Below are 5,970 nucleotides of genomic sequence, written 5' to 3'. Positions count from 1 at the left end.
GTCCTTTTTTGGAAGGCCAAACAAAGTAGTTTCACTTTCACAACGAAACACAGCGTCACACACCGCGGCCTTGAGTGAGTAGAGACCGGGGGCTAGCGTGAGGAATGGCCGGAGGGCTAGAGCGAGCAGAGGCGGCGGATTTGACGTAGGAGCATCCGGCTGGCATGCAGCAACAACATGTGACGACCCCGGGCTGGACTCCGCGGCGTTATGCAAATCTTCCCACATAGTGACGTAGATATGTGGGGGCGTGTTAGAACCGTTTTAGGTGTGGCTGACTCTTAACTTTTATAAAGAATATCTCTTTGGATTTGAGACTTTAGTGTTTGCAACTTTACAGATCTTCTTTATGCACCAAGAGCTTGTAACACTCCAAAGAGAAAGGAAAAATTTAAATCGCATCATATGACCCCTTTAACAAAAATAAAACTGGTATATATCCACTGGATATGTGCTAAAACATTTTGTTAATGTTTAGGTGTACACTAGCATATTAACCTCAATGCAGAACTCTAATTATGGGTCTTGAGACGATCGTTAAAACAATGTTAAGAAATAAATGCTCTAAATGGAGCTAAAAAGTGAGGCTATTCAATGCTGTCTTGATATTTACATTTAAACATCTTCTGTGCTTTTGTACTGAATAGTAGAGAAAGAAATGCTTAGCAATTACATGCTGTGTTTTTGCCAAACTGGTGTGTAGGCTACTGCCTCCTCAAATGTGTTTGTGTCTACTTTGCACAACTTTCTGTATTTTGCACAACTTATTCTAACTTCATTGTTTTTTTTTTCTTATTGCAGGAAATGATGTCAGACTCCACTCATCTGCTGTCGGAAGAATACCTCCAGGGCGCTTGTGTTTAAGAAGTCTACTACTCCAGCCTCCCACAGTTTAGCACTGCTGTGATACTCAAAGAGCAAAGCGGTTAGCCAGTCTTTGTAGTGCCTACTGTTATTAACCGAGAAATAATTTCTGTCTCTTCTTTCGCTAATAGTTAGAGGGGATTTGCTTCTTTTCATGCTTTTTGAAAACAAACCAACACCGTCTCTAACTCAGTCTGCCTTTTTTCTCGTCAACCACCTCATAAAAATAATTTCCATTAGGAAACAAAACATGTGAGAGTTAGAGTGAAAGCAGTGAAAATAAAAGCCAAGATTTCTGGAAAAACTCCCAATCAACTTTTTTTTAAACGCTTTGAAATGTTGACTGGAGAGTCAAACAAAAAAAAAGCAGCCGGTTTCCACCTCTTCAAGCCTGTTTCGACTGCACTGATTGGAGTGTTTTTGAAGCTGCTGCCACTGATCATAAATGAGGTTACAAATTCTGTAACATCATACATCAGTTTCTGTGAGGATATATGCATTCTTACCAGGACTTATTTAACATTCAATGATAAGCCATGGTTCACAGCAAAACTCGGACATCTTCGTCAGGCCAAAGAGGATGCCTACAGGAGTGGGGACAGAATCTTGTACAATCAGGCCAGGAACACACTGACAAAGGAGACTAGAGTGGCTAAGAGGAGCTACTCTAACCATCACCAAATGACCCTGCTTCAGTGTGGAAAGGCCTGAAAGACATCACAGACGATCGTTAAAACAATGTTAAGAAATAAATGCTCTAAATGGAGCTAAAAAGTGAGGCTATTCAATGCTGTCTTGATATTTACATTTAAACATCTTCTGTGCTTTTGTACTGAATAGTAGAGAAAGAAATGCTTAGCAATTACATGCTGTGTTTTTGCCAAACTGGTGTGTAGGCTACTGCCTCCTCAAATGTGTTTGTGTCTACTTTGCACAACTTTCTGTATTTTGCACAACTTATTCTAACTTCATTGTTTTTTTTTTCTTATTGCAGGAAATGATGTCAGACTCCACTCATCTGCTGTCGGAAGAATACCTCCAGGGCGCTTGTGTTTAAGAAGTCTACTACTCCAGCCTCCCACAGTTTAGCACTGCTGTGATACTCAAAGAGCAAAGCGGTTAGCCAGTCTTTGTAGTGCCTACTGTTATTAACCGAGAAATAATTTCTGTCTCTTCTTTCGCTAATAGTTAGAGGGGATTTGCTTCTTTTCATGCTTTTTGAAAACAAACCAACACCGTCTCTAACTCAGTCTGCCTTTTTTCTCGTCAACCACCTCATAAAAATAATTTCCATTAGGAAACAAAACATGTGAGAGTTAGAGTGAAAGCAGTGAAAATAAAAGCCAAGATTTCTGGAAAAACTCCCAATCAACTTTTTTTTAAACGCTTTGAAATGTTGACTGGAGAGTCAAACAAAAAAAAAGCAGCCGGTTTCCACCTCTTCAAGCCTGTTTCGACTGCACTGATTGGAGTGTTTTTGAAGCTGCTGCCACTGATCATAAATGAGGTTACAAATTCTGTAACATCATACATCAGTTTCTGTGAGGATATATGCATTCTTACCAGGACTTATTTAACATTCAATGATAAGCCATGGTTCACAGCAAAACTCGGACATCTTCGTCAGGCCAAAGAGGATGCCTACAGGAGTGGGGACAGAATCTTGTACAATCAGGCCAGGAACACACTGACAAAGGAGACTAGAGTGGCTAAGAGGAGCTACTCTAACCATCACCAAATGACCCTGCTTCAGTGTGGAAAGGCCTGAAAGACATCACAAACTACAAGACACCATCCCCCAGCACTGAGGTGAATCAACAACTTGCTGAAGACTTGAATGAGTTTTACTGTAAATTTGAAACTCCCAGTGTCACACCCCACATCCGTTCTGACTATCCCTCTACACAAACATTAACACCTCCAGCAGCCCCCCTCTCCACCCCCCTGTACTTTGGATCAGTGAAGATAATGTGTGTCAGGTCTTCAGGAAAAAAAGAGAAGGAAAGCACCAGGTCCAGGCGGTGTTTCACCAGCCTATCTGAAAGCCTGTACAGACCAGCTGGCACACATCTTTTCACGTATCTTTTTTTTTATTTATTTTTTTTTAATTGGAATATACAAAATACAATGAAAGAGCAATATTAATAAATCTATACATTCCTTTTTTGGAGCTGTGCGAAGTCCCTGCCTGCTTCAAACGCTCCACCATCATCTCCATTAAAAAAAATAAAAATAAAAATCACAGGACGTAATGATTACAGACCTGCTGCCCTAACATCTGCGACTGCAGTCATGAAGTAATTTGAGAGACTGTTGTTGGCTTCTCTGAAGGACATTACTGGACCCCTACTGGACCCCCTGCAGTTTGCTTACCGAGCAAACAGGTCCATGGATGATGCAGTCAACATGGGACTGCACTTCATCCTGCAGCATGTGGACAAACCAGGGACTTATGTGAGGATCCTGTTTGTGGACTTCAGTTTGGCCTTCAACACCATCATCCCAGCACTCCTCCAGACAAAACTAACCCAGCTCTCTGTTCCTAGCTCTATCTGACAATGGATCACCAGCTTTCTGACAGATAGGCAACATCTAGTGATACTGGGGAAATTTGTGTCAAACAGCTGCACCATCAGCACTGGCTCCCCCAAAGGATGTGTTCTCTCCCCACTGCTCTTCTCCCTCTACACCAATGACTGCACATCTACTGACACCTCTGTCAAGCTTCTGAAATTTACGGACGACACTACAGTCATCGGCCTCATCCAGGCTTACAGACAAGAGGTTGAGCAGCTGGCTGTCTGGTGCATGTCTGGTGTCTGGAGCTTAACATGTTCAAAACAGTGGAGATGATCGTGGACTTCAGGAGACACCCCCCTGCACTACCCTAGTCTCGTGTAGCCAGACCTTCAGACTGACGGCTGAAGGTCTGGAATCCATGGCAGCTTTCATTGGCCAAAGCCCGCCCATGAGGCCGTTTGACCGACATGTCAAACAACCAGTCACAGTTTGTTTCGTTTCAGCGTCACATTTCAGGGCGTGGAAATGTCGCCAAAATAACAGACTGGTGTGTAAAACTCTCGGACGTATTTTATAGATTCTCTGTCACGAACTTTACATTTTTCACATAATTTTGAAAATCCAGCGTTTAGTTGATCCTGATAAGCGCTCGTCGTCACAATTGCAAACACGACGGCTTTCTTCTTTCGTCAGGGGGTTTGGCATCACGGCATCTTTGTTTCCAGGCGGAACGTTAAAGAACACGACACACATGTCTCCAGGAAATCATGTATAATTCAACCAATCCGATGATGACTTCAAATCTCCTGAAGTGTTTCCACTTTTGTGTGCCATATGCATCAGACGTTTAGCCAAAGTTCCATGGGCGTGACGTCTGAAGCTGAGACTAGCACTACCCCCACTCACCATCATGAACAGCACTGGGGCTGCAGTAGAGTCATTCAGGTTCCTGGGCACCACCATCTCTCAGGACCTGAACTGGGACAATCACATTGACTCCATTATTAAAAAGGCCTAAGAATGGTTGTACTTCCTTCTCCAGCTGAGGAAGTTCAACCTGCCACAGGAGCTGCTCACACAGTTCTACTCAGTCGTCATTGAGTCTGTCCTGTGCACTTCATAACTGTCTGGTTTGGCTCAGCTACAAAATCAGATATTAGAAGACTACAGAGGACGGGTTGGACTGCTGAAAGAATTATTGGTGCTCCCCTGCCCACCCTTCAAGAACTGTATATATCCAGAGTGATGAAAATGGCTCAGAAAATCACTCTGGATACCTCACATCCAAGCCGTCTCCTTCTTGAACTTTTGCCATCTGGTCGGTGCTTATATATATATATATATATATATATATATACTGTATGTGTGTGTGTATTTTATTCATATACCTTTTTTATGTGTGTTGTTATTGTCTCTGTGTACTGGAAGCTACTGTCACCAAAACAAATTCCTTGTATGTGCAAACATACTTGGCAATAAAGCTCTTTCTGACTTCTGACTTAACTCAGTTTTTTTTCTCCTCTCGTGCCCACCTGTCTTGGTGGCGAGGATTAATTGGCCATGCGCTACCGTGAGGAGCCCTCTCAACCAATTACAGACCTTCAAATCCATTGCTTGGCTGGGTTAAGTAGGCCACGTTAGTCCTGTCCAATTAGAAGAAACCATAACCATAAAGAGAGATAGCAATCAGGTCAACAAAAGCGCAACTCATTCTTCTCTTTCTCCTCTTTGTACTGCATCAGCATCTAGTATTCAGGTGTAAGAGCATAGTGAAATACATACCGAGGTCATTGTAACCCCAAAATAAAAGAGGACGTGCTATCATATCAGAGTCACTTAAAGGGGTCATATGATGCGGTTTCAATTTTTCCTTTCTCTTTGAAGTGTTACAAGCTCTTGGTGCATAAAGAAGATCTGTAAAGTTGCAAAGACTAAAGTCTCAAATCCAAAGAGATATTCTTTAAGTCAACCACGCCTACCTAAAACGGCTCGTTATAACACGCCCCCACATGTCTACGTCACGATGTGGGAAGATTTGCATAACGTCGCCCAAATGTTCATGCAAAGAAAGAAGGTGTAGTTTTTATTCTCGCTGTAGTATTGTTGCTGCTGCCATGTCGTGAAGACGCTGTGTGTTTCGTTGTGAAAGCAAAACTACTTTGTTTGGCCTTCCAAATTAAGATGATATCCGCTTTGTCATGCCTAGAGCTGATCCGTGCTGATCGCTGAGGAAATACATCAACTTCGCGCTGTGGATCGCCGGATCGGCTTTCACCGTGGATGAAGCGGAGTCCAGCCCGGGGTCGTCACATGTGGTTGCCGCAAGCCCGCTGGCCGTTCCACACTCTACACTCTTAAAAATAAAGGTGCTTCAAAAGGTTCTTCTGTGCAGCACATTTTATGGAGGACTGTTTCCTGATCCTGGTAGAGTAGACTACAATACCGGCTGTTCTGACTCACAGCCTGTAAGTACATTTTTTATATTTAAACAATTTTCCACTGACAATTCAAACGCGAGTTTTGATCAGTGTAGAGTAGCGCTTGTTGTTTGTCTTTTCTCCGATCACAAATGCAGACAGGGTTTTA

Source organism: Sinocyclocheilus anshuiensis, unplaced genomic scaffold, assembly GCF_001515605.1.
Source record: "Sinocyclocheilus anshuiensis isolate Anshui unplaced genomic scaffold, SAMN03320099.WGS_v1.1 scaffold774, whole genome shotgun sequence".
NCBI lineage: Eukaryota > Metazoa > Chordata > Actinopteri > Cypriniformes > Cyprinidae > Sinocyclocheilus > Sinocyclocheilus anshuiensis.
Note: the sequence above shows the minus strand (reverse complement) of the source record.